Source organism: Leiobunum rupestre, chromosome 4, assembly GCF_980474605.1.
Source record: "Leiobunum rupestre chromosome 4, qqLeiRupe1.1.hap1, whole genome shotgun sequence".
Lineage (NCBI taxonomy): Eukaryota > Metazoa > Arthropoda > Arachnida > Opiliones > Sclerosomatidae > Leiobunum > Leiobunum rupestre.
In genome coordinates, this window is record NC_143387.1 from 39,527,479 (window position 1) to 39,544,173 (window position 16,695).

Genomic DNA, 16,695 nt, shown 5'->3' on the forward strand with positions numbered 1-16,695 from the left:
AAGCCACTCAACCACGATTTCCGCCTGTACCGTTGTAATCATTAAATAAAAGTAACAATACCTTATCGTAATAATTTATTAAGTTTTAACATAAGGAACATAATAACAATAAGCGTGATATATACTTCCTTTTGTTATTATGTTATAATGGTAATTTTTTTACCAAATCTGACACTATCGCCGGGCTACGACTGGAGTCTGGGACTTGCAACCGAACTGAGTAGTATATCGTTGTTGGTGGTAGTATGTTTCGCCTTTATGATGACCTAATCTTTCTTCGAGTAATAACTCTGAAAATAAGTTCGCTGATAATTGTCATACTTAGTGGTATTATGTTACTTATGGTTTGGCCAATAATGAATTCAGATACTTAAAAATATGTCGCATTAGCCTTTGGAACTAGCGTCGAACTTTCGCTATGACGTACGCGCGGGTGTGCTATAGAATCCCGTATTCTTAGGTACCGCTTAAACTTAAAATATCCATATTTGGGGTAGATCTTCTAATACAACATTTATGCTACCAGGTTTGAGGGGTCTAACTGGCTCTAGTTACAATCACTCAAACGACGACGGACATCGGAACTACCGTTTTGAAACTTCTCTGGCAAAATTCCGCTTGTTACGCGTGTATTTCATCTTCTCGAATTTGGGGGGTATTGCTCAAAAACGCAATCACCGTTAAGTAACATTTCACCGAGGCTACGTTTCACTTTCACAATTTTCGACCTTTCACTTTAAAATCTGGATATTTAATCTGTCGGAGAACAGTTAATGATAAAGTTGTAGAGCAAGGTCGTAAAAAAACGAAGACTTTCCTCACCAAAAATTTCATTCACTTGGGAATTAAGAATGTCTTCCCCCCAACTCTCATTATTTCTACGTACCTCTAGCTAACATGGTAATTATTTCAGGGTTAAGGATTATCATTTGGGTAGTAAGTGGTTATTAATGAGGTTTCGTAGGATTTGAAACGAGGTTGCGCGGAGTTAAATACGAAAATACAGCTGAGGTTTATAATTAATCAGCTCCCCAGGTGGTTTATTATTTCATCTAGCACAAACTATTACGAGTAAAATTTAATCGAGGGGCTGATCGTTTACAAATTAAGCACTACCAACGGTTGTAATCGCTATAATCGGTGCACAGAATTTGAGGAAGTGGTTATAGCCCCTCGAATGTAATATCGAATAATAATATTTTTTCTTTAAACTCTGAAATTTCCTCTAAAAATAAACTATTTCTTTAAAAATCCACAGAATCGTTTAGAATGTAGCTCCTCTTCTTCCATCGCGTGATTCCGGCCTAACTTCCCGCGTGGTTCCGTAGCGTCACCCCAAAAATTCAAACTATCTTGTGACTGTCTTATGGTTTTACCATATGATCAAATCTGAATCCGATATCAGTTACGGGGGGAGAGGGGAGGACAATGAGGTATTTTACGTCACAAATCCCCTGGTGATGTTTTTACGATAAAACGTGATGGCTATTTACAACAATACCAAATTAAAGGGACACTCGGATGAAAGGTCTCTAATCCATCGAATTATAATTAGAGTGGCTGTGAACGCGCGCCAGGTCGAAGGTCTTGGTTTTTTAGCGCATATAGTTTCGTCAGTGTTCGGCATTTCCTCCTACGCGGCATCGCTTCACTTTTAAACGAAACAATAGCCGTTAAAAAAAGTAAACACGACGAAGTTGTTCACCCCGTGGCCGGGCGCTGTGCCGATTTTGCAGCCGAAAACCCTTTATTTGGGACTCGCGCCTTGATTTATAAATACCGGTTTCTTTTTATTTGAAAGGTGGAAGTCCGCGATGTTAATAATACACCTCCCAATGTAACCTTGATTTTTTTTAAATAAAATCCGTGGAACAAATATCTTTCCAATTGTAAATGCGGCGAATATGTATTTTCTCGTCTATCGTAACCGCTCCATTGCTCTCGAATATGGAGAACAAAATTTGTTCTCATTTGAAATTTGTTTTATCTTTTTTTAGTCCACGTTTGAATAAAACGAGATGCTTTTTTTTAAAAAAAATGAATTGAACGTTTTCTTTAACGCGAACAACTGACGTAACGAGTACCGAAGACGTGATCCTTTTTAGCGAATTGCCAATATCTGTTGAGAAAATTTCCCTCAGGCTTCCTACCGTAAAAAACCTTGATAAGATCGGTGTCGTTATTTACTTTAAGCGAGTAGAGAAGTTTAATTTGAGCGAAAACTTTCTAAAAAGGCCTGAATTTCCGAATTCGTAATCAGATTGTGAGATTCCTTCGTTCGGAATTGACGGTCTTCTGGTCCTCTCCGAGCCACGCTCCTAAGTCGCGCTTTTTAATGTACCTTTCAGGAGATACGCCAATAAAGTGCAAGCTCGCGTTCAATTAGTGTCGGTCGAAATTAATTAACGTCAATTACGAAACTATATGATGGAGTATCACCTAGGCAACTCGACCATTTACCAAGGATATCCCCATTACGCTTTCGTGCTACCATTCGAGCAGGAACACGACCAAATCTATAACCGGATATGGATGCAAAGGAACTGGCACATATGCTTCTACATATCCGCGCTGTATCTCGTCGCCGTCACCGTCATCCACTCCTATATGAAGAATCGTCCAGCGTACAAGCTGAGAAACGCGGTTCTCGCCTGGGACGTCATCCTCGCCGTCTTTAGCACTTACGGAATGGTTCGTACTGTCCCGGAAATTCTGTTCGTCTTGCGCAATTACGGTCTGGAGTTTTCCGTTTGCAATTCCAACTGCAACTCGGTAACGGCTTTCTGGGGTTCGGCTTTCGCTTTCTCCAAAGCCCCGGAACTGCTGGACACCATCTTTATCGTGCTGAAGAAGCAAAAGCTGACGGCTCTGCATCTCATTCATCACGTCTTCACACTGCTCATCACCTGGTATCATTACACCGACCACCCTGCTTTGTCCCGCTGGGTATTCGGGATGAACTACTCCATCCACGCCTTCATGTACAGTTACTACGCTTTGAAAGCGGCCAAAGTGTACGTGCCGAACTCTATCTCGATGGCCATCACGTCGGCGCAGATTCTGCAAATGGTTTGCGGGCTGGTAGCCTCGGTGTACAGTGTGTGGGCCATATACCTCGGGGTCCCGTGCACGACGACTCTGCACGTCGCGTTCTCCGGCATCTTCATTTACGTCTCGTTCCTGTATCTTTTCGTAAACTTTTTCATCCACCGCTATAAGATTTTCGACATGGCACGCAAGAAATTAGTATAATTATAATTAACTAATTTAGTTACGCGCCGTTTTTAAAAGACTTTTTCTCCTTTCGAAGGACTAATTGAACGCTAAATGTTATTTGTCATAAAAATTATATCTCGTCATTTTTTTATAACGCGTTTTCGTTTAAATGGGATTGTTTTAATTCGTGTTTACCTTTTTTTGTTATTTTTTTAAAGGTAAGGTATTTGAAATAAGTAAAATGACGAAGGCCAAGTTTAGAAAGAATTTTAATTGCTCAAAAACAGCCTAATAAATTTCATTTCGGATATCGCTGTGAAATGTTTTCTGTAATTCTCTTGACAAATCGCCCTCCGATGTTTCAGTGTAATTTTTTCTAAGCAATAAAAATTTTACGTTTACCAGTCAGTAGTTTATTACTTAATTTCTAATAGCGCTAGGAAGCTTCTAGCAATTCTTTCTCGGGCTATTGAATAACCGGAAATTACCAGTCTTCGATAGCCATCCAAATTTTTCGATATTCCTGTGCTTTTGGTTGATTTTAAAAGTAACGTTTTTAACAGCCTTATACTTTTCTTTGTTAATTAAAATTATTTTACTAAAATACACTTTTTTCCAAAATAGCAAGCACCTCACTAAAAAATGTCGCAAACTACGGACGATAAAGGTTTCTCACTTTTAAAGGGGGTTAAATTCGGAAAGCTACCATATGGAAGTTAATATATTTTCTTTCAAAAGGTTTAACATATGCTAGCAGCGTTTGGCGCTGGTTACGTTGAAAATTAGTACTAACTCGTTTTAGAAGATGAGTTTACCATTTTACCAACCCTTTTAAAGAGGCCGCAGAATCTTTCAAATTCCATTAGTTTGCCACCTAGTTTTCGGGAAAAGGGCAAGAAAAATAACCAATTGTGGTTGGTTGGATCTGCTATCACGAGGCAGGGAAAGGGATAAATTCAGACTGGATTTCTTATATTATTGTGAAGCACTTTTAACTTATTTCCCGACGCTAAACTATAAAGACCTAATAATGAGCTGGGCTAATACCCTAGACTCAAGTCATCTAGCGACCTATAATGCCTATATTCCAGGTGGCCGTGTGAAATTGCGTAGGAGGGTGGTGGAAAGCAAAGACTGTATATACGCTACGCTACATAGACTGGCGTGTTCAATCATCAATGACTCAACTTGCATACGATAGCAGTCACTGGTCAAAACTTTCCCCACACTTCAGTAGTGGTACTAGTGGCGCCTCTAGCGGCTGGTCAGAAGCTTCTCCCGTGTTTCGAAAGTGTTAACAGGTTTTCGGTATGGAGACGTCTGTCTAGTAATCAAAGCGTATATATAGGCTTTGGTGGTGGCATGCCACCCGAGCCTATACTCAGTAGGTGAATACTTTTCGCTAAATTAAACTATTCGCTTGTTCTGGTGGATAGAATTACTCTACACCGTGAACTATTCGTCAAGATCAGAGTATTGGGACTACTCTTTCTACTCATTCTCAAAAGCAGGAGTAAAGAGAGTAAAGTGATAAAATCGTCGGCTTATCTAGAGTTTATCTGGTAAAATGGCCACCGGCAGCATTTTGGGGAAACGTTTTTACCCTGAATAGAACTGTAAAATAATTGCTCGGGTGTGGGTATAAATAAGTTTAAAACATTTTGTGTAGGCTAATATATCTGTATCGAGTAATATTTGAAATGTGAATCATATACCTCTAAAAATATAAATATAAAGTTTGGATATGTAAAACCATTGAGCAATCAAAGAAGACACAAGCCGCCTCGATAATCGCGTATTGGTATTTCCCTTCGACCTTTATTCTTTTTCACGAGAAACTGTAGAATTGTAATTTCCCACGGTTCAGTGTTATAGTGAGTTGGACGCTAGAGTGTGAAAATAAGTTAGTTTTTCGGAGAGACTTGGTCGAGGATGGATATAATTTTTGATAGCGCGAGCCACCGTAGTTCGATGTAACGGTTTTTGAATGTTTAATGATCTTTTTTCGGGAATAAAAGACAGTTCGTTTATTACGTTGCATTTGATTGTTTTTACTCATTTGTGCACGAACACATTTCACTCTCAAAAACTTTAATCTTGTCCCAGCACTCAACAAAACAAAACTTTTAAATTCAAAATTTAACTGCCGCTTTTTTTTCAACACCAAAATTGCATGCGCTCAAAACATAACCACGTTTTACAAATATATACACCCGCCGATCTCTCTACAAAACAAAAGTCCTCGTAAATAAAATTTCAATAGCAAGTCAATACAAAAATAACAACAATATTTTTACACATCTCCCCCCCCTAGCGACAAAACACGTCCTTGTGTATGTGTGTTTTTTTTAAAGACTTAATATATTGTATATTCATTAAGCGATGTGCTAGGTAAGCGTGCTCTTTGTGGGCGATGAAAAAAAGAATCTTCGGTATTTCCTTCCACAAGTATTTCGTTGGTGGAAAGAGTGATTTTGGGTTGTCTAACTTCCATTTTCGTTTCCGGGGTATCGTTTACCTCTTTGTTTTCCTTGAACTCATTTCCATTACATTTCTTTGACAGATCTGGTGTGAAACATTTTTTGAGACGATTATGATGGAGAACGAAATCTTTAGAATCTTCATCGCGAGTTATTTTATAATTCACTTTTCCAATTCGTTCGACTATTGTAAAATGTTGCAAAAATTTACCAAAAGTACCAGCTAGGTGGACAATAATGGTTAAACGGGAATGGCTAGCTGCGGCTGCAGCTGGATGGCTGGCGGCCGTGGCGGCTGGATGGCTGGCGGCGGTGGCGGCGGCATTGGTCTTTTTCATGCGGTATGTGTCACAACGTCAACAGGACGTCTACGAGTCGTCCACTACCAGATGTCGAATATAGCTATTCTACGGTATCTTCATCAAGGGCGAGTGTTGAAATAAAATGAGAGTTAAAGATGCGGCAAGTATTTCGTAAGCGAGAAAAATACAAATACGCCCTATAGATATTTCTTTCATTGAAATTGGCTTCGTATTATATTTAACTGATAAACTTGTACTGTTAATAGAGTTAAATTACATTTTGCATTGTTTTAGTACGTCTAACTCACTGTTGTAACTACTTAATTTATAATATTCTGAATAAATTAAACTCGGTTGTTTCGTCTCAATTATTTTAATTATAATTATAATTTTATACCGGGCAGGATTGAACCGGGATTACGTTTTTAGTAAATATCTCTGAATTGCGGAGATATATCTTTAAGGATCATCTCGAGAAATTAATACCACTAGGGACAATTCTTCCGAGGAGAGGTATATTTTGGCTTGACAACTTGTTTATATCACTCAGTTCGGTAATAATTAGAGTGCGTAAATCAACGCTCAAAATCAGAAATGGGGGGATGTAGCACCCCCCGTTTAATTTACAGGGTTGAAACATTTCGCACTTTACTGACTTTACACACATTTTACCACAGAACTTCGGAGCCCCTTTAACTATAGTCTAAAAATTATTACAGGCGAATTTAAAGGGGAATTGTCACCACCCTAAAATTGGTTTAAAACCATTTAAATGGATAGAGGACGTCCGAAAATGGTTATAATTATAATTATAATTTTATACCGGGCAGGATTGAACCGGGATTACGTTTTTAGTAAATATCTCTGAATTGCGGAGATATATCTTTAAGGATCATCTCGAGAAATTAATACCACTAGGGACAATTCTTCCGAGGAGAGGTATATTTTGGCTTGACAACTTGTTTATATCACTCAGTTCGGTAATAATTAGAGTGCGTAAATCAACGCTCAAAATCAGAAATGGGGGGATGTAGCAACCCCCGTTTAATTTACAGGGTTGAAACTTACACACAATGTAGAGCGATAACAGTAATATAGATTAAAAATGATACTGAATTTAAAAGGCAATCGTATCCAAAATTGTTAGACTGCGTATTTTTTTAAAAAGTGTTTAAGGGGGTCGGATAGAAGGGGCTGGAAAATCGCCGCTAACTACTTTTAACGCGTGGAACTTGGTTGTGCAGATAGTGGCAACCCTATAAAGTATTCTTAGAAAAAACGGCCTGGTTATGTCACCCCGTTAAAAAGATATGGAAGGTGTGGCAAATGTGGACGACGACGACGACGACACTTCACAACATTCTAACGAAAACAATATACATGTATATATAGAGATATATATATATAAATATCATGTGGAACTAAAAAGAGAGGAAGAAATAATTAAGGTTACACTGAAGAAATCAGCGAGTAAAATTATTTGTACGCTTCGACCAACTTGTTTATATGGAGAACGACGCCTTCAAAATTCAGTCAGTGGCGACGCTATTCAGTTTCCACGCTATTCAGTTTCCACGTTATTCAGTTTCCACGCTATTCAGTTTCCACGTTATTCAGTTTCCACATTATTCAGTTTCCACGCTATTCAGTTTCCACGTTATTCAGTTTCAACGCTATTCAGTTTCCACGCTATTCAGTTTCCACGTTATTCAGTTTCCACGCTATTCAGTTTCCACGCTATTCAGTTTCCACATTATTCAGTTTCCACGCTATTCAGTTTCCACGTTATTCAGTTTCCACATTATTCAGTTTCCACGCTATTCAGTTTCCACGTTATTCAGTTTCCACGCTATTAAGTTTCCACGCTATTCAGTTTCCACGTTATTCAGTTTCCACGTTATTCGGTTTTACTAACTTTTCCACGTAAATCAGGATGCGCGTTATTCCGTTTCCACGTTATTCAGTCGGTCCCTTTGGGCAGAGGGTATGGAGAATGGGGGTTAAAGGGGGAAACTAAAGATGGACGCGCCCTGAGAAGTTCAAACTATTTCCGCTAGATGTCTATATTGAATTAAGTTCAATGTTTTAACGTTGCCAAGCCTACCTACCCAGTCTACCCCATCGTAGGTCATATCTCTTATCGTTTGTACGGTTGTTATCATTGTTTCCACATTGCCGGGGAAAATCCTGCTTTCAGGGAAAGCGGATTAAAAGAGCTGCAAAGAATTCGTTAGCTGGAAAAAGGGGAAATTAACCTACACCGGGGAATATATCGGGGAACTGCCATCAGTCTGTTTCGTAGTGTGAACGATGAAGAAAAATAAAAACCACAGTTGCCTTAAACAACACCACTATCACTTTCTTACAACAAGTGAAAACTATTGGTAAGTCCGGAACCGTCCAAAGAACTGATAATAATACGAATAATCTGAAATTCCATCCTAACAGCACGTATTAAAGGGGATCCAAAGATCGGTGGCAAAAAAAAAAAGAAAATTGAGCATGCTTTTCATTCCCCCCAACCCCTCACCCGGCCTTGGAAGAGGCGGGCAATGCCGGGCATACTCAACCGTACATTTCGCACTTTACTGACTTTACACACATTTTACCACAGAACTTCGGAGCCCCTTTAACTATAGTCTAAAAATTATTACAGGCGAATTTAAAGGGGAATTGTCACCACCCTAAAATTGGTTTAAAACCATTTAAATGGATAGAGGACGTCCGAAAATGGTTATACAAAAAATTTCATGTTAGTATTTGCAGTATTTGATTTATTATTAGCAAACAAATTTCGTGTTTTATCCCCCCCGACTCGAGAATCTCAAACTGCTTGGTTGAACCTACCTGGAGCGCCATCTCGTGAACGAAATATTATTTTCCCCGGTTTTATCGTTTTTCAGTCGGAACTGTCGTCTGCTACGACATTATCCTTGGCTTTTTAAATTCCATCCTAAAACACGTATTAAAGGGGCTCCAAAGTTAGGTGGCAAAATGTGTGTTAAGTCAGTAAAGTGCGAAATTTACGGTTGACTGTGCCCGCCTCTGCCAAGGCCGAAAGAGGGGTTGGGGGGAATGAAAAGCATGCTCAATTTTCTTTTTTTTTTGCCACCGAACTTTGTAGCCCCTTTAGTCTAAAAACCATTGAGTTGGGAATAAATAGAGGTACAATTGAATCTGATAGTCGCGGGACAATAATTTTGCTCAAATCTGTAACGTTATAACTCGATGATGTTGCCATCTATCTCTAGCGGTGGGAGTATTTAAAGCCTGAAAGCCAAATCCAAAGTATATCATTCTAATTTGAGTATTTAGTTACTTTCAGGCGACGTTGTTTCGCGCGAAATTGACGCTAAATTTGAAACGAAGAATTAGCAAATCTCGAAGTTACAGTTATTAATTAGACAAAGTAAATTAATGTAAAAAGATTATTATTTAATAAGCTATTGTAATTGTTAAATAAGCTATTGCAATTGTTTAATAAGCTATTGTAATTGTTTAATAAGCTATTGTAATTGTTTAATAAGCTATTGTAATTGTTTAATAAGCTATTGTAATTGTTTAATAAGCTATTGTAATTGTTTAATAAGCTATTGTAATTGTTTAATAAGCTATTGTAATTGTTTAATAAGCTATTGTAATTGTTTAATAAGCTATTGTAATTGTTTAACAAGCTATTGTAAGAAGAACACCGCTTGACGAGGGGTCTCGAACCCGAAAGCTCCGGGAATATGTATACAAATTTTAAATTTTAAAGATTTTAATAATAAAAACACCATGAAGTATCAGTCTTGATTTTAATACTCATTATAATTGAAGCTATTGTAATTGTTTAATAAGCTCCCTTACAAAAAAATCAATAGAAACTGTTATAAAGTTCTAGAGAGTCAACTATTTGGTTATCAATAAAAGTACTTTAATGAAACTGTTATTTACATGATTTTGTGTGTCTTCCCTTTTGGGTCACTTGTTTATATACACATTTAGAATCTAGTATAGCTCATGAGACATAAAAAGTGCCATCTAGCTACTTGGCCATATATATGGCGCGTAATTTAAATCGAAAGATTTTAGAGAGTTAACCAATATTACAACTTTTTTTTTTCGAACCTAACTGAAAAATGCTAAATTAAATTCAAATATTAAATAGCCGTGGTTTCTTGATCACACGGCCCGAGCGCGTAATAACCTCTTCTATGTTTTTGGTCTGAATCGCTGTTAAATTTTCAGTCTCTGGGCTTGAAGTTGTCGTGGAAACGGAGGACACTTTGTTGGAAATGGTGATGGAGGAACTTGGGCCCGTGCTGGAGATGCGATGTTTAAGCATACAGACTGTGGCTTTAGATGTATCACAACTGGCTTTGGAGAAGTGGATTGGTGTAATTGATTCTGTGGTTGTTGTATGTTTGAGGTTATTGTTGGCTGCGGCCTTAGTCGATTCTGTTTAATCGTGTCATCTATCCAAGGTTCCGGTTGTGTTGGTTGGTGTTCCTTCTCCTTGGCTGTCTGGGACTCCAGCTGTTTGGGTCGTTCCAACTCTGCGCTGTCGGTCTGAGGTTGTAGTTGTCGTGGTTGATCTTCATTTCCTATGTTTTCTTCCTGTCTCCTCCCCTCCCTTTCATAGGTAGGTGATACGCTGAACCATGTTCTTTCTGTGTCGGGCCACTCGTAATATCCAGAGGACCGAGTACGATTTGGTAAAGTTGTTTTATCCAGAGTTTCTTGAAAGGAGGTGGCCAGTTCTGTAGGATATGTATTTAAATGAATTCTTGTTTTTCGTAAGATGTTACCTTTAGGCAGAGCAACGTTGTATGAATGTGGTTCAGCTGCCGGAGATATAATTGTTCCAGGTTTCCATTGACGATACCCATCATAGTAGTAGACTGGTTCCCCCGGTTTAAATTCAGTAGGGGTCGTATACCGATGTCCCTGCTGTGACTGTACCATAAGTTGCTGACGGTGTCGTAAAGCTTGTTGGATCTGGTGGGTCGGAAATTGAGGAACCAGTGCATCGTGAGTCGTGGTATGTTGGGTTCTAAGGCGGCATTTTTGATGGAGCAGGAAGGTTTCCAATCGGAGTTGTTTTGTACTCTAGTAGGACGTAGTGAAGATCATGTCCATCTTGTTTTGCTTTGGCTAGAAGGTTCTTTATGGTTTGAATTGACCTTTCAGCTGGGGGTGGTATGGACTGCTAGTGATGTGGCGTACACCCCACAAATCGAGAAATGTCTTGAACCTGAATGAGCTAAATGGTGGGCCATTGTCAGACACCAGACGTTGGGGAGGGCCATAGCGTGCAAAATGCGGTTTTAAGAAATTTATGACAGATTCAGCAGTTGTATTTCGTAATTCCTGGGCCTCTATAAACTTAGAAAAGTAATCAACTAAGATTATCATTTTGGATTGATCTACCTGAAATAGGACTGTGGCTACGGTCCCCCATGGAAGAGATGGAACCTGATGTGGGTGAAGAGGCATCCTCAGGTTCTGTGGGTCTCGAGATCTGCATATCTTACAGCTCTTTATGTAATTGGTAATGTCCATCGTGATCTGGGGCCAGAAAACGTGTATTTTAGCTTTTGCAAGACAAGCAGTAATGCCTTGGTGAACAGAATGTAACTGGCTCATCACGTCAGTGCGCATGCTTGGGGGTATTATCAGTCGAGTTCCCCTGTATAGTAGGCCATCGGCCTCATGTAGTTCCTCTTGGTATGGCCAGTATGGCTTGATATCGGCAGGAATGCGTTGTTTGGACGTTGGCCAACCTTCGTAAATGTAAGTCAGGAGGGTTTGGTACGTGGAATCAGTCTTTATTGCTTCCTGGAGAGCTCTGCGTTTCCCATCAGAGATCAAGGTAACGGTATGGACTGCAGCATATGGACCCTCCATCTCTGAAGTGTCAAGAGTTGTGTGAGACATCGGTGCTCTAGAAAGGGCATCCGCAATTTTCAATTTTGTGCCTGGAACGTAATTCAAAGTAAAGTGGTACCGTAGTAAACGCATAACCATTCTCTGTAAACGAGGTGAAAGTAGATGCATTGGTTTGTGAACTATTGCGGTTAACGGTTTATGGTCCGTTTCAATGTTAATGTGCATACCCACAATGTAGTAATGAAACTTTTCGCATGCGTAAACTATACCAAGTAACTCACGTTCAATTTGGGCATACCGCCTTTGAGTCTGGTTGAAAGTCGTCGACGCATATTCTATTGGTTGTTCATTTTGTAAGAGGGACGCACCAACGCCATGTGCACTGGCATCAACAGTGATCGTGCATTTTTTTTTCAGGATTGAAAACTGTGAGAACAGGAGCTTTGGATATTAAAGATTTTAGAGAGTCATATATTACTTGAGCATTTGGTGTCCATACGAAGTCAGTTCCCTTTTTAAGTAATTCCCTTAAGGGTGCAGCTTTCTCCGAATATGAAGGGAGGAACTTCGTGACATAATTCACCATTCCGAGGAAACGCTGTAGAGCCCGTCTGTCCTGTGGCGGTTGAAGCTCAGTTATAGCCTTAATTCGCTCAGGGTCCATTGCTATTTGGTCTGGGGAAATAATGTGACTCAAATATTTTATCGTAGAGACAGCAAGTTGTAGCTTCTTCTTGCTGAACGTTAGATTCGCTTCCTTAGCCCTTTGCAAGACACGAGTAAGCAGGTGATTGTGTTGCGGGATGTCCATGGCTGTGATGAGAAAGTCATCTGTTGAGATGTATGTACCTCTAAATTGTTCCCTGGGAAAGATCTGGTGCATCACCTCCTGAAAAACTTCTGAGGCCGAACATATGCCATATGGCATACGACAGAAGCGGAAAGTCCCGAAGGGAGTGGCAAAGGTACACAGAAGTGAACTAGCCTCAGTCAATTGCACCTGCCAAAAGGCACTCTTGGCATCTAGCAACTTACAACCGGGCAAGTTCGAGAATATCTCTTGCGCAGTTGGTAATGGAAAGTGTTTCCGTTTTATCACTGGGTTCAATTTTCGAGGATCCAGGCAAATTCGCAAACCTCCACCAGGCTTTCTTTCCACAACCATGGGATGTACCCACTCCGTCGGACCATGAACTGGAGCTATGATTCCATTCTCGAGCATCTGTTGGAGTTCTTCATATACTGGTTGACGGAGAGCATGCGGAAGCTTGTGTGCAACTGAAATATACGGAATCACGTTTGGTTTTAAGTCAATATTAATTTGATAGGTAGTTTTCCGACGCAATCGAAGATGTCCGAGAAGTGTTGTATTATGGTCGCGGGGTCTTCTGAAGGCTGGAGGCTCAGGGCAGATGTCTAGAGGTGTGGTTGTTGTTTGTCTCTCCGTGTCCGGAGTATTAATCCAAGATCAACAGATGCTTGAGCGCACAATATAGGTGTGGTTTGGGCTTTAGTGATGTAGAATTCCAACTTTGTGGTAGCAGCAAAGGATTTACCATGCAAGTGTACGACACCAAGTATAGGAACGTAGTGACCGGTATATGCCATCTAGCTACTTGGCCATATATATGGCGCGTAATTTAAATCGAAAGATTTTAGAGAGTTAACCAATATTACAGAAACCATTTGTTTTTTTACACATTGGTAACGATTAGTTGGTTCCACTTGTATTTTTGGACCATTCCCATTTGTTTCCACATTGGTATTGTTGATGGATTAAATTGGTTTGTTTTTGGTTCTGAATGGGATATTTTGTTTTTCCAATTGTAGAATTTATTTATTTCCAATTGGTTTTGTTTATTGTATTAAAATGGGATATTTTGATTTTCCAAATGTAGAGTTTATTGGTTTTGCTTATTGGTTCTATATGGGATATTTCATTTTCCCAATTTTTTTAAATGGGATATTTTATTTTCCCAATTTTTTTAAATGGGATATTTAGATTTTCCAATTGTAGTGTAGAGGTTTATATTGGTTCCAATTGGAGGTTTTACAGTGGTTCCAATTGGAGGTCGATAATGGTTTCAATGTCATTTTTACAGTGGTTCAAATTGGTGATATATCAGCAAACCAGTTTGTTAACACAATTACGCGATTTGTACACGTGTCGTGACACCCCATTTTAAGATTAAGAAACACGTTTTTCATATTACGTGGTTTGGATATTCACCCAGGAATTAAACATTACACAGTGTAATGAATGAACCACAACTATAATGATAACATCATAGTTAAGTGGTTATTGAAGTGAGTCACACTTTGCCGATAAGATTATATGTTTACAATTTACAGTAATGAATATGACTGTGACAATTCAAGAAATGTAATTAGGGAGAGCATTCGATCGGTTACTGTTTGCATTTACCTTTAAGGCGGGTGTATGTGCATGGAAATATTAAAGAGAAATTTTATATAATTTTATTACAGTCAGTTTAGTTGGATGATAAAGCAATTCCGAGGAGACTAATAGAAAAAAAACTAGATGGGTATTTATTGGATAAATTAATTTTACTGGCAGCAATTATGTCTGAAAAAGTATGGCAGTGGGCCATCACTAACCCAGGGCTGTAGCTAGCATTTTCACTAAATTTACATTTAAAATTACATTGAAATATAATAGGTGATTTAAATCAAAGATTAGAGCCCATTAGGTTTCCAAATGGTACCCTAAAGAAAACCCAGTCGCAGTCGGAGCCCATTGAGTTCCAATTGAAACCATTAGAACCCATTTGGGTTAAAAACAAACTTTAACTGATACCATTCGCAGTCTGGAAACTTCCATCAGAAAGCATTCTGAGCCTCAAAACTTCCATCAGGAACCATTCGGAGCCTGTTGACTTCCATCAAGAACCATTGGAGCCCATTTGATTTCCAAATGGTACCAATGGTGCCCATTAGAACACCATATACCCCATTGAATTAATAGTTGTCCCATATGGACCCCATTAGATACCACCAGGAAACCAAATGGAACCACTACGTAATGTAATGATACCACCTATTTTTTTCCTAAGGGATTGGATCCAACCTCCGGGTTGTTGGTCTCAATTGGGATACTATTTGAGGCAAAAGTATGAAATCGTTTAAATGAGTCTATTGGTCATTATTACTCCAATTGGGGATCTTTTCATATCGAATTAGTTCCAATTGTGTTGCGCATACTCCAATTGGAATTTTCATTATAATCAGTAGGTTTCAATTGAGGTCAGATTGGTACCAATTGTAAATCTAATCTCCAAGTGTTCCCTAATTGGCCTCTAACATATCCGAATTGGTGCAAATACGGTCCCAATTTGAATTTGATTGGTTTCGAATGTTTTTTTCGTAAGGGCTAATGTAATTGTTTAACAAGTTATTGTAATTGGTTAATTAACACCATAATTAATGGGTCGAAAAGTTTTAGTTAAAGGTTGTGTTAAACAAAAATGTTCAATGCATAAGTAAGTGTATAAGGAATAAAAGGGATTTATCTGAAGCAATTATTTAATATTTAGATTCCCAGTTAAAGGGCCCCACCGGCGTTTGAAATCCGTCAGTTTCCAGCGCGAATCGCGGACATAGGGAAAGCTACGACACGTCGTCTGCTACCTGATTTTCTGGGTGAATTTTTCAAACACCGGTGGGGCCCTTTAAAAGACCGAATTTAGTAAAGAAATGGCTTGAGGCTATAAGGCAACTTGATTGTACACCTAGTCCACAACAGGAAGACGCGATTTGCGGGGTTCATTTTGATCAGTCTGCTTATCGTGAAAACGCGAAAATAAGAGTAGGGTAAAATGCAGTGCCAACAACTTTCCAATTTCATTTATTTAATGAATAATGTTAAGGCGTTCTCGGCTTGGGTACAAACATACCTAAAAGATACAACATAACAATACATTCATAAATGAAAAAAACTGAAAGAAAAATAATTAATGTTGATACCTGAAAATTGCAACAAAAAATACAAAGAATTTTTTTTTTTAAATAGTAAAGCACAAAGGAATCCACAAATACAATTAAAATATAAACCAATCGGAAATACAGGTTATTTCGATAAAACCGGGGAAAATAATATTTAGTTCACGAGATGGTGTTGCAGGTAGGTTCAACCATAGAAATCTCATAGGTAACTAGAATGCTGCCGTGTAACTGGCAAATGGGCCAAACGCCGTGGCAGACGATAGCCAGAACTCAGCCAATCAGAGCTCAAAGAGTGGTTCTGCCAAGAGTTTAATGTCACCAGAGAGAATGACGTCACCTATCTCCCGCTATAGTAGCGGATCCAAGGAGGATTATTATCCTCCTTGGCGGAACCACTCTACGGCCTCTCATTGGCTGAAGGTTCAAGGCGAACTGGCGTCAAGCTCGGCCGTAGGCGGCAGCATTCTAGTTACCTATGAGATTTCTATGGGTTCAACCAAAGCAGTTTGAGATTCTCGAGTCGGGGGGGGGGGGGGGATAAAACACGAAATTTGTTTATTTATTTATTTATTTATTTATAAAGAAACTTTGCCAACCAAGCCGAATCCGGCTTATGCGCAGGCATTGACAGAAAGAAACAGTATAGTAAATTACCAATAAAGTAACAAAATAAAAAAGAAAATACATACAATTATATAAAAAATGAAATAATTAAAAAACAAACAAATTACAGGTACGTTAGACATACAGACTAGGGATGGGATGCGAGGTGGTCTGTTACAGCAGTTCTAAATTTATGATAGTCGTTTATTGCAACAATATCCTGCGGGAGCTTATTCCGATCGTTTGCTAATAATAAATCA

The 16,695-nt window shown here is 38.9% G+C and overlaps 1 pseudogene; it reads left to right on the top strand.

The window, feature by feature from the left end:
• Positions 1–2,395: 2,395 nt before the first annotated feature.
• LOC149947740 (very long chain fatty acid elongase 6 pseudogene) lies at positions 2,396–3,620 on the top strand (annotated as a pseudogene).
• Positions 3,621–16,695: the final 13,075 nt, after the last annotated feature.